This window comes from Dendropsophus ebraccatus, chromosome 3 (genome assembly GCF_027789765.1).
Source record: "Dendropsophus ebraccatus isolate aDenEbr1 chromosome 3, aDenEbr1.pat, whole genome shotgun sequence".
Taxonomy (NCBI): domain Eukaryota; kingdom Metazoa; phylum Chordata; class Amphibia; order Anura; family Hylidae; genus Dendropsophus; species Dendropsophus ebraccatus.
The window spans coordinates 25,509,985-25,530,768 of NC_091456.1; the positions used below are offsets into that span (position 1 = coordinate 25,509,985).

A 20,784-nucleotide genomic window follows, 5' to 3' on the forward strand; every position below is an offset into this window, starting at 1 on the left:
TTAGACCACTTGAAGGCGAGTTACCCCTACAAATGGAAAGATCACAGCATCAGATATCTAGGTACCAACATTACCCCATCGTTTTCATCGTTATTTCAACATAATTTTACACCACTCTTCTGTGAAGTGACTGCTCTCCTGTCTAAGTGGACTGCCCTCCCCCTGTCCCTGCTGGGCCGAGTGGCGGCGGTGAAAATGTCCATTCTCCCGAAATTATTGTATCTGTGGGAGACACTGCCAATTCCTAACTCCAAAACTTACCTGAAAAATTTCCAGAAGTTACTAATGAAATTCATTTGGGGGAATAGGCGTCATCGTATCTCTCTACCAATAATGATGACCAAAACCACTGCAGGAGGGCTCGGGGGTGCCTGATTTACAGAAATATTACTGGGCGGTCCACCTTAGACGCATACCAGCATGGTCCTCCCTGCTCCCTTACACAAAATGGATGTTCCTTGAACGGCTTTGGCTAGCCCCTCATCACACTAGTAGCCTTCTATGGAACCCTGTGCAACCTACCACTGAAAGGGATCTGCTGGGTCCCATGCGCCTGACGATCCGGGTCTGGGAGGAGACAAACACTTTATCATCCCTCAAAACACCACACTCTCTCCTGTCCTCTTTCCTATATAACCCATCTATCCCGCTGAGTATGCTGGCGGAGGAGATAGGCCCTTGGTTGCAAGCAGAATTATTTCACTATGCGGATATGGTGGACCCCCTCCAGAGGTCTCTCCTCCCCTTCCAGAAACTCAGGGAAAAATTTAGTCTCCCCCTCCGAGCATTTGGCTTCTATGAAGCTATAGCTCAATATAAGGCGATAGTGTGTCCGACGGATAGGTTCCCCAAACCCTCCCCATTTGAATGGCTATGCAAGACAAGTGCTTCCACCAGTGGCTTAATCACATCCATTTATAACATGCTTACTCGGTCGCCTGACGCAGAGCCCATAAAATTCTCCGATATGACCAAATGGGAATCATACTTACACAGAGAGCTGCCTTATGAGGTGTGGCAGGTGGTGTGGTCGCAGGCATCGAAGTCATCCCAATGTGTTAGTTACAAAGAGAATCAGTATAAGATTTTGATGCACTGGTACCATACCCCAGACCTATTGCACAAGCTGTTCCCTCAGGTGGCAGACACTTGTTGGCGATGTGAGACGCAGAGTGGTACCCTGTTCCATGTCTTTTGGGAATGCGAGAGGTTACAACATTACTGGAGGGAGGTAAAAGAGGTGGTTCGAGCTGTACTTGGGACAGACATCCCGCTTGACCCTTCGGTATATCTCTTGAACATCCCCCCTAAGACCCTTGGTAAAAACTCCTCTCGGCTTCTGTTACCTATTTTGACTGCAGCAAAGTGTGTCATAGCGGCAGCCTGGAGGTCCACGGCATCCCCCCCACGACAGGCATTTATAAATAAGCTGCTGGATGTAAGGTGAATGGAGTACCTCTCTGCCCTCAACAAAAACACAGTCGAGAAATTTAACCAGATCTGGGATCCATGGGACGCTCTGTACACTAGACCCCTCCCCCCCCCCCCACCCTAATGTGTTACCCCAAGTTTTTTGGTTTTGTGTGTTTGGTAACAGTTTAATGTTCATAGTTGAGGCCTACTCGAGACATGCCTATTGGATACCATGCTATACTTATTGTATGCTAGAATTTGATGTGCAATCTTCCTACACAAGGCCCTGCGTCTCTTCCAGTTCCGATCTTCTTGGAAACACTGAGGAACCCTATCACTGTGGAAGTTTTGCAGGTGGCTGTTTTAAAATGGTGTGGATGTATACTGCTGCAATGTATTGGTATGTGCTCGAGATACCCTGGTGGTCTTGTTATTGTTATAATAATGGAAAAATCTTATAAATAAACAGTTTACAAAAAAAGGAGGTCACCCCTCGTGCTGGGGTGACAGGCTCCTGACCCCCCGTTACAGCCCCCTATACTCACCTGATCCCGCCGGGTCCCGCTTCCTGATCCGGTCGGGTCACGGAGATATCAGCTCACGAAGCCCGGCGCGCGCGCGCTCACAGGCGAGTCCGATGGTCATAGAGAATGAATGGGGAGTCCGATGCTCCGTTATTCTCTATGGGCATCGGACTCTCCTGTGAGCGCGCTTTCTAATTGTAAGCCCATAGCAACCAATCACAGCTCAGCTTTCATGTTCCCAGAGCAATGTGAGAAATGAAAGCTGAGCTGTGATTGGTTGTTATGGGTCTCTTGCTATAAAACAGCACAATACATTTCCCTTAGTAGCCCGTAGCAACCAATCACAGCTCCGCTTTCACTTTACCAGGGCAAATAATATGTGAAAGCTGAACTGTGATTGGTTGCTATGGGCCTCTTGCTATAAAACAGCACAATACATTTTCCTTAGTAGCCCATAGCAACCAATCACAGCTCCCCTTTCACTTTACCAGGGCAAATAATATGTGAAAGCTGAGCTGTGATTGGTTACTATCTGGAAACAAGGACGCTGTGTGATAAATCTACCGAGACCCCAACGGGTGTTTTTGTCTTGGCAGCGTATACTCCTACAGCCAGTGGCAAAGAGAAGAGCTGGAGGAGAGTGACCAGCAGGGGGCGCTCCTGTGTGCCGTCCACCATGGTTGTAGTTCCCCTTTCCTCCTCACCTCACACAATAACGGTGAGTACTGCAGAGCGGCCATCTTTGGGGGGGCAGAGCTGACAGGTACAGTGTAAGAGAGGTGGTGTATGGTGTTTTTAGTGTCCCACATTATAATTTTTACACACTTACACCCTTGGACGCCTTGCTCCAATGTATAGTGACATATAAAATTCTGGTCTATAATAAATTCCCCCTATGTCTATTTTCTTAACAAGAAGAACACATTTTTTGCAAAAAAACCACATTTATTTAAGTTTTTAAATCATTCGCTGTCGGCTGTAGGGATGTCCCTCGGAGCGTGCTGTGGTGGTGGCGGCGGGGAAGCCGCTGAGCACTTTCTTGGAGATGATGGCCAGGCATTTCCTCAGCTCCTCGGTACTGGTGAAGCATCGCAGGATCAGTCTGATGCTCTGTAGGAAGCCGATCAGCATCCTGCTGGTGGTTATAGTCCAGGACAATGTCGCACTCGCTGTGATTGCTTGCAGATCGCTGGTGCTGATGGTGGAAATCCACGTGATCCGCTCACCGGCAGTAGTAGTGGTGATCCAGGTGGCTGTGGTCATCCAGATCTCCAGGAAGCTGGTGAGGGTGGTGGTCCAGATGATCAGATCTCTTGTGCTGCAGATCCAGGTGATGAAATCACAGGCGGTGGTGATCACACTCACTGGCTCTACAGCAGCTGTGATCCAGGTCAGCAGGTCACTATTAGTGAAAGTTCAGCTCAGCAGGCGGCTTGTGGTGGATATCCAGCTAAGCAGGTCAGTGAAGGTGGTTGCTGCACTTTGGAGATGGCTGGTGATGGAAATGAGGTCACAGGTGGTCATATTCCAGTTGGGCAGGTCTCCAATGGTGTTGTTTGGACTCTGCATTTTGATGGTGCTGGAGTTGTTACGCTGCAGGTTGATAGTGGTGGAATTTGGCCTCTGCAGGTTGGTGGTAATCTTCCAGCTGGGCTGCTATCTGATGTAACTGTTCAGCCACTGCAGGCCCCTGATGATGTTGTCCGATTATTTTAAATAATTCGCTGTCGGCGGTAGGGATGTCCCTCGGAGCGTGGTGTACTGGTGGTGGTGGGGAAGCCGCCGAGCACTTCCTTGGAAATGATGGCCAGGCATTTCCTTAGCTCCTCGGTGCTGCTGAAGCATCGCAGGATTAGTCTGATGTTCCGTAGGGCGCCGATCAGCATCCTGCTGGTGGTGTTCATCCAGGATAACGCCTCACTTACAGTTATCAGCCAAGCACACCTGTTGCAGCGGCTGGTCACCAAAGTGAGTAGCTGGAGGGTTGTGGCAACCCACACCAGCTTCTCACTTATGCTGCTCAGGATGGCTTGTAGATCGCTGGTGGTGATGGCAGACATCCACGTTATCAGCTCACCGGTGGTAGTGGTGGTGAAAAAGGTGGCTGTGGTGGTCCAGATCTCCAGGAAGCTGCTGCGGGTGAGGGTGGTGGTCCAGGCGATCAGGTCTCTGGTGCTGTAGATCCAGTTGACGAAATCACAGGTGGTGGTGATCACGCTCACTCGCTCTACAGCAGCTGTGATCCAGGTCAGCAAGGCGCTGTTACTGAAAGTCCTGCTCAGCAGATGGCTGGTGGTGGATAGCCAGCTGAGCACATCACTTACAGCAAATAACCAGCTGAGCAGGTCAGTAAAGGCGGTTGCTGCACTCTGGACATGACTGGTGATGGACATGAGCTCACAGTCGGGCAGGTCTCCAATGGTGGTGTTTGGACGCTGCAGGTTTCTGGTGTTGTAATTGGGCCTCTGCAGGTTCGGGGTAATCTTACAGCTGGTCTGGTCTGTGATGGTGCTGTTTGGCCACTGCAGGCCCGAGGTGATGTTCTCCCAGCTGAGCGGGTCGCTGATGGAATTGCCCCAGCTCAGCGGGTTGAAGAAGGGTTCAATCATGCTGAGTGGTTGTCTGGTGGAAAGACAGCCCACCAGGATTGGAACCAAATAGCAAAGGAGGTTGCCAAAAATGGCAAGCTCCCTCTCAATCCTCTCCTCTCTCTCCATGGATTGATGAAAATATAAAACCACTAGAAATAACTGTCAGTATACACAGGCAGAAAGCAAGGTAATACCAACAGTGTGATCGCTAGTGAGTCCCTAAGAACAGAGAATCTGGGGCTCTGCACCTTCTTTTATAGGGCCCTGGGATGACATCACCAACTGTGTCACTTACGTGATGTCACTGCTTGTCATAGTGATGTCATGAGCATGCCCGGGCACGTTGTCAGGTTGTCAAGATGGAAGTTGTTGTTTTAGGTTGGAGGACATTGCACTGCAGTCTTATTAGCCATGTCACCCACTGTACAATATCAGATGTGTATTATACAGAGCAGGAGTCCCAGAGGCAGGAGAGGGAGCATGGGGCTCCTGCCAGCCGTCTATTCAGTTGCTGATACAACTGAGTAGGGAGAGAGAGAGAGAGAGAGCAGCCTGGTCTCCATGGCGACCGCTGCAACCCCTATAGCTACACCACTGGGCATCTGATTACCGGTAGCAGAAGTAATTGGATGCAGCCCTAGACCATAGGTTGTATCTATGTTTTCCAGGACTCCCTAGGGCGGCATCCAACTTCTTCAGCCTCTGGTAATCAGATGCCGAATGATGGGACCCGAGCATGCTCCAGCGGTGCTCATCTCTACTGACCACATAAGCTGGCTGCACTTTATTCTCTCAGTGGTCAAGAGACTTGTGTTCTTGGAATTGGTGGTGGTCCTAGTGGTCAGACTCCCACCCATCAGCTTTTGACTCTTGATGTTGAGGATACACCTGTATTTTTGCTCAGAATTTTTGGACAGTATTAGTATTTTGCAACCAAAACCAGGAGTGGATTGAAAACACAGAAAGGCTATGTTCACACACTGCTGAAATGAAGTGGATGGCCGCCATTTAATGGCAGATAACGGACGTTTTTATATTAAATAACAGAAATTATTTGTCATTAAATGGCGGCCGTCCACTCAATTTCAGCAGTGTGTGAACTGAGCCTTTCTGTGTTTTTAATCCACTCCTGGTTTTGGTTGCCAAATACTGTCCAGAAATCCTGTGTGGGAACATAGCCATAACAGGGATACGTAAGTGATCCCAACCTAGAGCTCCCCAGAGGTTGCACAACTACCCACAATATCCAAACAGCCTTCTACAGTCCTGAAAGGGTTAAACTCTAAAGGACAACCTAAGGCTTTCAGGGCATGATGGGAGTTGTAGTTTTACAAAAGCTGGAGACAGGTTGGAGAACATTTATTTATTCATGTTAACCCCTTCAGGCCACTGTTGGGTTTACATATACATTGTTTGGTTTTCCTAAAAGGTTTGTTAACAAAAAAAATATCTTTCATATCAGCTGGTGCCTGAAAGTGCCAGAAATTTGTAATTTACTTTTTATAAAAAAAATCTCATGTCTTCCACTACTTATCAGCTGATGTATGCCCTGCAGGAAGTGGTGTCTGTTCCAGTCTGACACAGTGCTCTCTGCTGCCATCTCTGTCCATGTCAGGAACTGCACAGAGCAGCAGCAAATCCCTATAGGAAACCTTTTCTGCTCGCCAGACTGGAAAGTATAGACCACTTCCTGAGGCACATGCAGTAGCTGATAAGTACTGGAAGACTGGAGTTTTTTTTTTTTTTAATTGAAGATGATTACAAATCTCTGGCACTTGCTGGGACCAGTTGATAGGAAAGGTTTTTTTGCTTTTTTGGGGGGTAAACTATCCCTTTAAAGCGGCCATCCTACCTCCTAGTGAGATTGGTCACCTAAGGTGGAGATGGGGAACCTTCAGCCCTCCAGCTGTTGCACAACTACAATTCCCATCATGCCTGGACAGCCAAAGCCAGGCATGATGTGATTTGTAGTCATGCAACAGCTGGAGGGCTGAAGGTTCCCCATCCCTGCCCTATAAGTTTGATTGCAGAAGGGGGGGGTCCTGACTGCTGAGACGCTACCGACCCCGGGAATCCTGGACATAATGTGGATTTAGGTCCTGAAGTAGGAAACTCCATCTGAGTTGCTGTGTGTCACATCATGTCCTACATAGCAGGTTTTGTGAACTGCTGCCGTCTATGATAGAAAAGTGTCAGGATCAGGGCAGTTTCTAGGCCATTTTGGCAACAGGGCGAATCCTGACAAAAGCGCCCCCCCCCCCCCCCCCCCCCTTACACTTTTCCTTCAACTTCCTTCCCTTTTCCCTTGTATAGGGTCTCATACAGTAGAAATTGCTTTGGGGTCACCACGCGTAAGTAGGTGTGTGGGTTTTCACCTGTACGTATGATCTCCTGCTGTACCCCCATAAAGTAATAATGTTCCCTGCTGTCCCCTTACAGGCCCGCATCTGCCATGAAGCGAAGTGAAGTCTTCGCCTCAGGCGGCAGCTCCCACGACCCTGCAGGGGGCGGCACTGGCCGCCCCTGCACAGTGAGCTTTCATGCATATATTATATGCATGACCGCTCACTGACTACAGGAGCAGAGAGATCAGCCATAGACTGATGTCTCTGCTCCTGTATGCGTATTCTGGGGCGTGCTACGCTAATAGCGTACCGCCCACGGAATATACGTGCAGAAGCAGGGACTCCAGTGTGATGCCGGACTCCCTGCTTCTGCACTATAGGAGCGCCCCCTGCTGTCAGCTGTGTCTGTGTCCTTATTAGGAGGCACACACAGCTGTCAGGAGGCTCAGAGCAGGGAACTAAGAGTTCTCTGCTCTGTGCCAGTCACTTCTAGGTCGCAGGCTGTGTTAGTGCTGCGATGTAGAAGTGATCTGGAGCAGCCAGTGATGTCTTCCTGGTCAGGCTGCTCTATGAGATCTGTGATCAGCCTGACCAGGAAGTGACCAGGAAGCATCCAGGAGGCCACAGGGACAGCGGGGGAACGATTGGTGAGGTGAGTAGCTGCTGGCCTGTTTTTTGTACTTTGCTGAGATGGGGGGGGGGTGGCACAGGAGAGGAATGATACAGGGGGGAGATACAGGAGATGGGGGGGACACAGGAGAGGAATGATACAGGGGGTGATTGTGGGGAGATGGGGGGGACACAGGAGATGGATGATACAGGGGGTGATTGTGGGGAGATGGGGGGACACAGGAGATGGATGATACAGGGGGTGATTGTGGGGAGATGGGGGGGACACAGGAGATGGATGATACAGGGGGTGATAGTGGGGAGATGGGGGGGACACAGGAGATGGAGGGACACAGGAGATGGATGATACAGGGGGTGATTGTGGGGAGATGGGGGGGACACAGGAGATGGAGGGACACAGGAGATGGATGATACAGGGGGGTGATTGTGGGGAGATGGGGGGGACACAGGAGATGGATGATACAGGGGGTGATTGTGGGGAGATGGGGGGGACACAGGAGAGGAATGATACAGGGGGTGATTGTGGGGAGATGGGGGGGACACAGGAGATGGATGATACAGGGGGTGATTGTGGGGAGATGGAGGGACACAGGAGATGGATGATACAGAGGGTGATTGTGGGGAGATGGGGGGGACACAGGAGATGGAGGGACACAGGAGATGGATGATACAGGGGGTGATTGTGGGGAGATGGGGGACACACAGGAAATGGATGATACAGGGGGTGATTGTGGGGAGATGGGGGGGACACAGGAGATGGATGATACAGGGGGTGATTGTGGGGAGATGGGGGGGACACAGGAGAGGAATGATACAGGGGGTGATTGTGGGGAGAGGGGGGGGACACAGGAGATGGAGGGACACAGGAGATGGATGATACAGGGGGGTGATTATGGGGAGATACAGGAGATGGGGGGACACAGGAGATGGATGATACAGGGGGGTGATTGTGGGGAGATGGGGGGGACACAGGAGATGGATGATACAGGGGGTGATTGTGGGGAGATGGGGGGGACACAGGAGATGGATGATACAGGGGGTGATTGTGGGGAGATGGGGGGGACACAGGAGATGGATGATACAGGGGGTGATTGTGTGGAGATGGGAGGGACACAGGAGAGGAATGATACAGGGGGTGATTGTGGGAGATGGGGGGGACACAGGAGATGGATGATACAGGGGGTGATTGTGGGGAGATGGGGGGGACACAGGAGATGGATGATACAGGGGGTGATTGTGGGGAGATGGGGGGGACACAGGAGATGGATGATACAGGGGGTGATTGTGGGGAGATGGGGGGGACACAGGAGATGGATGATACAGGGGGTGATTGTGGGGAGATGGGGGGGACACAGGAGATGGATGATACAGGGGGTGATTGTGGGGAGATGGGGACACAGGAGATGGATGATACAGGGGGTGATTGTGGGGAGATGGGGGGGGACACAGGAGATGGATGATACAGGGGGTGATTGTGGGGAGATGGGGGGGGGACACAGGAGATGGATGATACAGGGGGTGATTGTGGGGAGATGGGGGGGACACAGGAGATGGATGATACAGGGGGTGATTGTGGGGAGATGGGGGGGACACAGGAGATGGATGATACAGGGGGTGATTGTGGGGAGATGGGGGGGACACAGGAGAGGAATGATACAGGGGGTGATTGTGGGGAGATGGGGGGGGACACAGGAGATGGAGGGACACAGGAGATGGATGATACAGGGGGTGATTATGGGGAGATACAGGAGATGGGGGGACACAGGAGATGGATGATACAGGGGGGTGATTGTGGGGAGATGGGGGGGGACACAGGAGATGGATGATACAGGGGGTGATTGTGGGGAGATGGGGGGGACACAGGAGATGGATGATACAGGGGGTGATTGTGGGGAGATACAGGAGATGGGGGGACACAGGAGATGGAGGGACACAGGAGATGGATGATACAGGGGGTGATTATGGGGAGATACAGGAGATGGGGGGACACAGGAGATGGATGATACAGGGGGTGATTGTGGGGAGATGGGAGGGACACAGGAGAGGAATGATACAGGGGGTGATTATGGGGAGATACAGGAGATGGGGGGGACACAGGAGATGGATGATACAGGGGGTGATTGTGGGGAGATGGGGGGACACAGGAGATGGATGATACAGGGGGTGATTGTGGGGAGATGGGGGGGACACAGGAGATGGATGATACAGGGGGTGATTGTGGGGAGATGGGGGGGACACAGGAGATGGATGATACAGGGGGTGATTGTGGGGAGATGGGGGGGGACACAGGAGATGGATGATACAGGGGGTGATTGTGGGGAGATGGGGGGGACACAGGAGATGGATGATACAGGGGGTGATTGTGGGGAGATGGGGGGGACACAGGAGATGGATGATACAGGGGGTGATTGTGGGGAGATGGGGGGGACACAGGAGATGGATGATACAGGGGGTGATTGTGGGGAGATGGGGGGGACACAGGAGATGGATGATACAGGGGGTGATTGTGGGGAGATGGGGGGGACACAGGAGAGGAATGATACAGGGGGTGATTGTGGGGAGATGGGGGGACACAGGAGATGGAGGGACACAGGAGATGGATGATACAGGGGGTGATTATGGGGAGATACAGGAGATGGGGGGACACAGGAGATGGATGATACAGGGGGGTGATTGTGGGGAGATGGGGGGGACACAGGAGATGGATGATACAGGGGGTGATTGTGGGGAGATGGGGGGGACACAGGAGATGGATGATACAGGGGGTGATTGTGGGGAGATGGGGGGGACACAGGAGATGGAGGATACAGGGGGTGATTGTGGGGAGATACAGGAGATGGGGGGACACAGGAGATGGATGATACAGGGGGTGATTGTGGGGAGATGGGAGGGACACAGGAGATGGATGATACAGGGGGTGATTGTGGGGAGATGGGGGGGGGACACAGGAGATGGATGATACAGGGGGTGATTGTGGGGAGATGGGGGGGGACACAGGAGATGGATGATACAGGGGGTGATTGTGGGGAGATGGGGGGGGACACAGGAGATGGATGATACAGGGGGTGATTGTGGGGAGATGGGGGGACACAGGAGATGGATGATACAGGGGGTGATTGTGGGGAGATGGGGGGGACACAGGAGAGGAATGATACAGGGGGTGATTGTGGGGAGATGGGGGGGGACACAGGAGATGGAGGGACACAGGAGATGGATGATACAGGGGGTGATTATGGGGAGATACAGGAGATGGGGGGACACAGGAGATGGATGATACAGGGGGGTGATTGTGGGGAGATGGGGGGGACACAGGAGATGGATGATACAGGGGGTGATTGTGGGGAGATGGGGGGGACACAGGAGATGGATGATACAGGGGGTGATTGTGGGGAGATACAGGAGATGGGGGGACACAGGAGATGGAGGGACACAGGAGATGGATGATACAGGGGGTGATTATGGGGAGATACAGGAGATGGGGGGAGACAGGAGATGGATGATACAGGGGGTGATTGTGGGGAGATGGGAGGGACACAGGAGAGGAATGATACAGGGGGTGATTATGGGGAGATACAGGAGATGGGGGGGACACAGGAGATGGATGATACAGGGGGTGATTGTGGGGAGATGGGGGGGACACAGGAGATGGATGATACAGGGGGTGATTGTGGGGAGATGGGGGGGACACAGGAGATGGATGATACAGGGGGTGATTGTGGGGAGATGGGGGGGACACAGGAGATGGATGATACAGGGGGTGATTGTGGGGAGATGGGGGGGGACACAGGAGATGGATGATACAGGGGTGATTGTGGGGAGATGGGGGGGACACAGGAGATGGATGATACAGGGGGTGATTGTGGGGAGATGGGGGGGACACAGGAGATGGATGATACAGGGGGTGATTGTGGGGAGATGGGGGGGACACAGGAGATGGATGATACAGGGGGTGATTGTGGGGAGATGGGGGGGACACAGGAGATGGATGATACAGGGGGTGATTGTGGGGAGATGGGGGGGACACAGGAGAGGAATGATACAGGGGGTGATTGTGGGGAGATGGGGGGACACAGGAGATGGAGGGACACAGGAGATGGATGATACAGGGGGTGATTATGGGGAGATACAGGAGATGGGGGGACACAGGAGATGGATGATACAGGGGGGGTGATTGTGGGGAGATGGGGGGGACACAGGAGATGGATGATACAGGGGGTGATTGTGGGGAGATGGGGGGGACACAGGAGATGGATGATACAGGGGGTGATTGTGGGGAGATGGGGGGGACACAGGAGATGGATGATACAGGGGGTGATTGTGGGGAGATACAGGAGATGGGGGGACACAGGAGATGGATGATACAGGGGGTGATTGTGGGGAGATGGGAGGGACACAGGAGATGGATGATACAGGGGGTGATTGTGGGGAGATGGGGGGGGACACAGGAGATGGATGATACAGGGGGTGATTGTGGGGAGATGGGGGGGACACAGGAGATGGAGGGACACAGGAGATGGATGATACAGGGGGTGATTGTGGGGAGATGGGGGGGACACAGGAGAGGAATGATACAGGGGGTGATTGTGGGGAGATGGGGGGACACAGGAGATGGATGATACAGGGGGTGATTGTGGGGAGATGGGGGGGACACAGGAGAGGAATGATACAGGGGGTGATTGTGGGGAGATGGGGGGGACACAGGAGAGGAATGATACAGGGGGTGATTGTGGGGAGATGGAGGGACACAGGAGATGGATGATACAGGGGGTGATTGTGGGGAGATGGGGGGGACACAGGAGATGGAGGGACACAGGGGGTGATTGTGGGGAGATGGGGGGGGACACAGGAGAGGAATGATACAGGGGGTGATTGTGGGGAGATGGGGGGGACACAGGAGATGGAGGGACACAGAAGATGGATGATACAGGGGGTGATCATGGGGAGATGGGGGGACACAGGAGATGGATGATACAGGGGGTGATTATGGGGAGATACAGGAGATGGGGGGACACAGGAGATGGATGATACAGGGGGTGATTGTGGGGAGACACAGGAGATGTATGATTCAGGGGGTGATTGTGGGGAGATGGGGGGGGGCACAGGAGATGGAGGGACACAGGAGATGGATGATACAGGGGGTGATTGTGGGGAGATGGGGGGGACACAGGAGATGGATGATACAGGGGGTGATTGTGGGGAGATGGGGGGGACACAGGAGATGGATGATACAGGGGGTGATTGTGGGGAGATGGGGGGGACAGGAGATGGATGATACAGGGGGTGATTGTGGGGAGATGGGGGGGACACAGGAGATGGATGATACAGGGGGTGATTGTGGGGAGATGGGGGGGACACAGGAGATGGAGGGACACAGGAGATGGATGATACAGGGGGTGATTGTGGGGAGATGGGGGGGACACAGGAGATGTATGATACAGGGGGTGATTGTGGGGAGATGGGGGGGACACAGGAGATGGGGGGACACAGGAGATGGATGATACAGGGGGTGATTATGGGAAGATGGGGGGACACAGGAGATGGATGATACAGGGGGTGATTGTGGGGAGATGGGGGGACACAGGAGATGTATGATACAGGGGGTGATTGTGGGGAGACACAGGAGATGGATGATTCAGGGGGTGATTGTGGGGAGATGGGGGGGACACAGGAGATGGGGGGACACAGGAGATGGATGATACAGGGGGTGATTGTGGGGAGATGGGGGGACACAGGAGATGGATGATACAGGGGGTGATTGTGCGGACTTGGGGGGACACAGGAGATGGATGATACAGGGGGTGATTGTGGGGAGATGGGGAGACACAGGAGATGGATGATACAGGGGGTGATTGTGGGGACTTGGGGGGACACAGGAGATGGATGATACAGGGGGTGATTGTGGGGAGACACAGGAGATGTATGATACAGGGGGTGATTGTGGGGAGATGGGGGGACACAGGAGATGGAGGGACACAGGAGATGGATGATACAGGGGGTAATTGTGGGGGACACAGGAGATGGATGATACAGGGGGTAATTGTTGGGGGGATACAGGAGATGGATGATACAGGGGGTAATTGTGGGGGACACAGGAGGAATATGAGGAGATGGATGATACAGGGGGTGATTGTTGGGGGGACACAGGAGATGGATGATACAGGGGGTAATTGTGGGGGGCACAGGAGATGGATGATACAGGGGGTAATTGTGGGGGGCACAGGAGGAATATGAGGAGATGGGAGGATTATGGGGGGCACAGGAGGAATATGAGGAGATGGTGAGACACAGGTGGGGGGGATTATGATGAGATTGGAGGATTATGAGGAGATGGGGGACACGGGGGATTATGACTACAGGAAGAGATGGGGGGATTATAACTACATGAGGAGAATGGGGATTATAATATTGTGGAGATGCAGAAGGGATCTTCTAAATTGTGGAGCCTAAAATGTCTGTCCAATAGATGCTGCGGGAACAAGTCATGGCTAACAGAAGTCTTCATGATGGAGTTGGATCTGAATGTAGAAGAAAAGAGAAAGTGAACAACTCTGATGAGAGAAGACGTCACTTGTGAGTCACTGGATGTAACTGTACCCTGATCACTATACTGTCACTGTGTGGGGGTAATGCTGGACTCTATACAGTGTTTTTTATTCAGTAGCACTACTGGTGGTATTGATCAGTCAGTGGTGGAATTTTTCCCTTGTAGTGGCAATATTGGTAATAGTATTTAGTCACTATGGAGTGCTGATATGCACTCATCATGTGGTGGAATTATTTGGTGTTTATATGATGTTGATCTCAGTTGAGGGGGGGGGGGGGGCGCTATTTCAGTTCTCGCCTCAGGCAGCAGAAGAGCTAGAATCGGCCCTGTCCCCTTATAGTCAGGTAGATCCACTCAGGGCCGTTTTAATACACTGGTGGGCCCAGTGCACAGACCTCAAGAGTGGGCCCCCTCTCCTTATAAAGCTTAACTAAATTATATTTATCAGCTATTATCACTGGTGCATTATACTCAGTGCACTTATGACTTATGACAAGTTATAAAAAGGGAATATGGTCGGGGAGCATTCCTATGTCAGGTACAATACCCCTAAAGGTTTATGAATAATGGAGAGTGAAGCTGGTGGGGGCACGTACAGACCTAATATCACCACTGGAACAGTTTCTGGCTATAACAGGTTCCCACTGTAGGGAGTATGGGTGTGTAAGCTCTTGTGTCCCCCAGTCCTACTCCTAGTCTGTAGGAGGAGGACTGGGGGGACACAGGAGCTTACAGACTAGGAGGAGGACTGGGGGCACAGGAGCTTATAGACTAGGAGGAGGACTGGGGGGACACAGGAGCTTACAGACTAGGAGGAGGACTGGGGACACAGGAGCTTACAGACTAGGAGGAGGACTAGGGGCACAGGAGCTTACAGACTAGGAGGAGGACTGGGGGGACATAGGAGCTTACAGACTAGGAGGAGGACTGGGGGGACATAGGAGCTTACATACTAGGAGGACTGGGGGGACACAGGAGCTTACAGACTAGGAGGACTGGGGGGGGACACAGGAGCTTACAGACTAGGAGGAGGACTGGGGGACACAGGAGCTTACAGACTAGGAGGAGGACTGGGGGCACAGGAGCTTATAGACTAGGATGACTGGGGGGGACACAGGAGCTTACAGACTAGGAGGACTGGGGGGCACAGGAACTTATAGACTAGGAGGAGGACTGGGGGACACAGGAGCTTACAGACTAGGAGGACTGGGGGGACACAGGAGCTTACAGACTAGGAGGACTGGGGGGACACAGGAGCTTACAGACTAGGAGGACTGGGGGGGACACAGAAGTTTACAGACTAGGAGGAGGACTAGGAGGAGGACTGGGGGCACAGGAGCTTATAGACTAGGAGGAGGAGTGGGGGGACACAGGAGCTTACAGACTAGGAGGAGGACTGGGGACACAGGAGCTTACAGACTAGGAGGACTGGGGGGCACAGGAGCTTATAGACTAGGAGGAGGACTGGGGGACACAGGAGTTTACAGACTAGGAGGACTGGGGGACACAGGAGCTTACAGACTAGGAGGACTGGAGGGCACAGGAGCTTATAGACTAGGAGGACTGGGGGGGACACAGGAGCTTACAGACTAGGAGGAGGACTGGGAGGACCATAGGAGCTTACAGACTAGGAGGAGGACTGGGGGACACAGGAGCTTACAGACTAGGAGGACTGGGGGGACACAGGAGCTTATAGACTAGGAGGAGGACTGGGAGGACCATAGGAACTTACAGACTAGGAGGACTGGGGGGACACAGGAGCTTACAGACTAGGAGGACTGGGGGGACACAGGAGCTTACAGACTAGGAGGACTGGGGGGACACAGGAGCTTACAGACTAGGAGGACTCGGGGGGGCGCAGGAGTTTACAGACTAGGAGGACTGGGGGGGACACAGGAGCTTACAGACTAGGAGGACTGGGGGGGGCGCAGGAGCTTACAGACTAGGAGGACTGGGGGGGGCACAGGAGCTTACAGACTAGGAGGACTGGGGGGGCACAGGAGCTTACAGACTAGGAGGACTGGGGGACACAGGAGCTTACAGACTAGGAGGACTGGGGGGGGCGCAGGAGCTTACAGACTAGGAGGACTGGGGGGACACAGGAGGTTACAGCTAAGGAGGACTGGGGGGACACAGGAGGTTACAGCTAAGGAGGACTGGGGGGACACAGGAGCTTACAGACTAGGAGGACTGGGGGGGGCGCAGGAGCTTACAGACTAGGAGGAGGACTGGGGGGACCATAGGAGCTTACAGACTAGGAGGACTGGGGGGACACAGGAGGTTACAGACTAGGAGGACTGGGGGGGGGACACAGGAGCTTACAGACTAGGAGGAGGACTGGGGGGACACAGGAGCTTACAGACTAGGAGGAGGACTGGGGGGACACAGGAGTTTACAGACTAGGAGGACTGGGGGGACACAGGAGCTTACAGACTAGGAGGACTGGGGGACACAGGAGCTTACAGACTAGGAGGAGGACTACTGCAGTCACGCTATCAGCACTTCACTGAAATGGAGTCACACTATCAGCACTAGGAATTGCAGTGCTCCTATATACCATGTTTTACGGTAATAGCCAGGACTAGTTAGTTCCAGGCTCCAGAATGTGCCAGGAAGATCATAGGGTGACATCTACATGTGAGACTAACTAAAGAATGTCAACTGTTAACCCCTTCAGGTCCATTCACCCACTGTTAACCCCTCAGATCCACAACTGTTCAATTACCCCACTGTTAACCTCTTCACATCCACTACAATCTAATTCATCCACTGTTAACCCCTTTAGATCCACAACACTTCAATTCATCCACTTTTAACCCCTACACATCCACCACAGTTTAATTCATATACTGTTAACCCCTTCAGCTCCAGGAATATTTTTTTTTTTCTAACTATATGTAATTTTTAACACCTGAAAACCAGGCTCATTTTAATTTATTTCTCTTATTTGTCTTAGACATAGAGGAACCATTTTTACTGTAGGGATTCGGAGTAATGTGATGGTAAAGTGTCTATTTGGGGCTATATGTCCCACTATTTGAAGTCCAATAAAATCACAAAATCAAATTGTTATCCAATCTCACTACCATATCCTAGAAGAGCGCTTACTCTCGTACAGGTACTGTGATTTTCAGACATTTTTACTGTACGGATTCGGAGTAATGTGATGGTAAAGTGTCTATTTGGGGTTATATGTCGCACATTTTAAAGTAAAAAAAAATCACGAAATCAAATTGTTATCCAATCTCGCTACCATATTCTAGAAGAGCGCTTACTCTCATACAGGTTCTGTGATTTTCAGACATTTTTACTGTAGGGATTCGGAGTAATGTGATGGTAAAGTGTCTATTTGGGGCTATATGTCGCACATTTTGAAGTCTAATAAAATCACGAAATCAAATTGTTATCCAATTTCGCTACCATATCCTAGAAGAGTGCTTACTCTCGTACAGGTTCTGTGATTTTCAGACATTTTTACTGTACGGATTCGGAGTAATGTGATGGTAAAATGTCTATTTGGGGCTATATGTCCCACTATTTGAAGTCTAATAAAATCACGAAATCAAATTGTTATCCAATTTCGCTACCATATCCTAGAAGAGCGCTTACTCTCGTACAGTTTCTGTGATTTTCAGACATTTTTACTGTACGGATTCGGAGTAATGTGATGGTAAAGTGTCTATTTGGGGCTATATGTCGCACATTTTGAAGTCCAATAAAATAACGAAATCAAATTGTTATCCAATTTCGCTACCATATGCTAGAAGAGCGCTTACTCTCGTACAGATTCTGTGATTTTCAGACATTTTTACTGTACGAATTCAGAGTAATGTGATGGTAAAGTGTCTATTTGGGGCTATATGTCCCACTATTTGAAGTCCAATAATATCGCGAAATCAAATTGTTATCCAATTTCGCTACCATATCCTAGAAGAGCGCTTACTCTCGTACAGTTTCTGTGATTTTCAGACATTTTTACTGTACGGATTCGGAGTAATAAGATGGTAAAGTGTCTATTTGGGGCTATATGTCCCACTATTTGAAGTCCAATAAAATCACAAAATCAAATTGTTTTCCAAACTCGTTACCATATCCTAGAAGAGCGCTTACTCTCATACAGGTTCTGTGATTTTCAGACATTTTTACAGTAGGGATTTGGAGTAATGTGATGGTAAAGTTTCTATTTGGGGTTATATGTCGCACATTTTGAAGTCCAATAAAATCACGAAATCAAATTGTTATCCAATTTCGCTACCATATGCTAGAAGAGCGCTTACTCTCGTACAGGTTCTGTGATTTTCAGACATTTTTACTGTAGGGATTCAGAGTAATGTGATGGTAAAGTGTCTATTTGGGGCTATATGTCCCACTATTTGAAGTCCAATAAAATCACGAAATCAAATTGTTATCCAATCTCGCTACCATATCCTAGAAGAGCGCTTACTCTCATACAGGTTCTGTGATTTTCAGACATTTTTACTGTAGGGATTCGGAGTAATGTGATGGTAAAGTGTCTATTTGGGGCTATATGTCGCACATTTTGAAGTCTAATAAAATCACGAAATCAAATTGTTATCCAATTTCGCTACCATATCCTAGAAGAGTGCTTACTCTCGTACAGGTTCTGTGATTTTCAGACATTTTTACTGTACGGATTCGGAGTAATGTGATGGTAAAATGTCTATTTGGGGCTATATGTCCCACTATTTGAAGTCTAATAAAATCACGAAATCAAATTGTTATCCAATTTCGCTACCATATCCTAGAAGAGCGCTTACTCTCGTACAGTTTCTGTGATTTTCAGACATTTTTACTGTACGGATTCGGAGTAATGTGATGGTAAAGTGTCTATTTGGGGCTATATGTCGCACATTTTGAAGTCCAATAAAATAACGAAATCAAATTGTTATCCAATTTCGCTACCATATGCTAGAAGAGCGCTTACTCTCGTACAGATTCTGTGATTTTCAGACATTTTTACTGTACGAATTCAGAGTAATGTGATGGTAAAGTGTCTATTTGGGGCTATATGTCCCACTATTTGAAGTCCAATAATATCACGAAATCAAATTGTTATCCAATTTCGCTACCATATCCTAGAAGAGCGCTTACTCTCGTACAGTTTCTGTGATTTTCAGACAATTTTACTGTACGGATTCGGAGTAATAAGATGGTAAAGTGTCTATTTGGGGCTATATGTCCCACTATTTGAAGTCCAATAAAATCACAAAATCAAATTGTTTTCCAAACTCGTTACCATATCCTAGAAGAGCGCTTACTCTCGTACAGGTTCTGTGATTTTCAGACATTTTTACAGTACGGATTCGGAGTAATAAGATGGTAAAGTGTCTATTTGGGGCTATATGTCCCACTATTTGAAGTCCAATAAAATCACGAAATCAAATTGTTATCCAATTTCGCTACCATATGCTAGAAGAGCGCTTACTCTCGTACAGGTTCTGTGATTTTCAGACATTTTTACTGTAGGGATTCAGAGTAATGTGATGGTAAAGTGTCTAATTGGGGCTATATGTCGCACATTTTAAAGTAAAAAAAAAATCACGAAATCAAATTGTTATCCAATCTTGCTACCATATTCTAGAAGAGCGCTTACTCTCGTACAGGTTCTGTGATTTTTCAGACATTTTTACTGTACGGATTCGGAGTAATGTGATGGTAAAGTGTCTATTTGGGGCTATATGCCCCACTATTTGAAGTCCAATAAAATCACGAAATCAAATTGTTATCCAATTTCGCTACCATATCCTAGAAGAGCGCTTACTCTCGTACAGTTTCTGTGATTTTCAGACATTTTTACTGTACGGATTCGGAGTAATAAGATGGTAAAGTGTCTATTTGGGGCTATATGTCCCACTATTTGAAGTCCAATAAAATCACAAAATCAAATTGTTTTCCAAACTCGTTGCCATATCCTAGAAGAGCGCTTACTCTCATACAGGTTCTGTGATTTTCAGACATTTTTACTGTAGGGATTCGGAGTAATAAGATGGTAAAGTGTCTATTTGGGGCTATATGTCCCACTATTTGAAGTCCAATAAAATCACAAAATCAAATTGTTTTCAAAACTCGTTACCATATCCTAGAAGAGCGCTTACTCTCGTACAGGTTCTGTGATTTTCAGACTGTTTTACTGTACGGATTCGGAGTAATGTGATGGTAAAGTGTCTATTTGGGGCTATATGTCGCACATTTTGAAGTCTAATAAAATCACGAAATCAAATTGTTATCCAATTTCGCTACCATATGCTAGAAGAGCGCTTACTCTCGTACAGGTTCTGTGATTTTCAGACTGTTTTACTGTACGGATTCGGAGTAATGTGATGGTAAAGTGTCTATTTGGGGCTATATGTCGCACATTTTGAAGTCTAATAAAATCACGAAATCAAATTGTTATCCAATTTCGCTACCATATGCTAGAAGAGCGCTTACTCTCGTACAGGTTCTGTGATTTTCAGACATTTTTACTGTACGGATTCGGAGTAATGTGATGGTAAAGTGTCTATTTGGGGCTATATGCCCCACTATTTGAAGTCTAATAAAATCACGAAATCAAATTGTTATCCAATTTCGCTACCATATCCTAGAAGAGCGCTTACTCTCGTACAGTTTCTGTGATTTTCAGACATTTTTACTGTACGGATTCGGAGTAATGTGATGGTAAAGTGTCTATTTGGGGCTATATGTCGCACATTTTGAAGTCCAATAAAATCACGAAA

General features: G+C 49.7%; 1 long non-coding RNA gene across 4 annotated transcripts in view; it reads left to right on the forward strand.

Moving 5' to 3' along the window:
* The first annotated feature begins 2,375 nt into the window (after positions 1-2,375).
* LOC138786988 (uncharacterized) overlaps positions 2,376-20,784 on the forward strand; it is a 64,752-nt gene continuing 46,343 nt past the window's right edge. For 2 of the 4 annotated variants that reach the window (XR_011362275.1, XR_011362272.1), the window contains exon 1: positions 2,376-2,655. This is a non-coding gene — a long non-coding RNA (uncharacterized lncRNA). Of the gene's footprint in view, positions 2,656-7,402; positions 7,526-13,966; positions 14,074-20,784 lie in introns of those variants that run through there. The other 2 variants (XR_011362274.1, XR_011362273.1) reach the window with 2 other exon arrangements.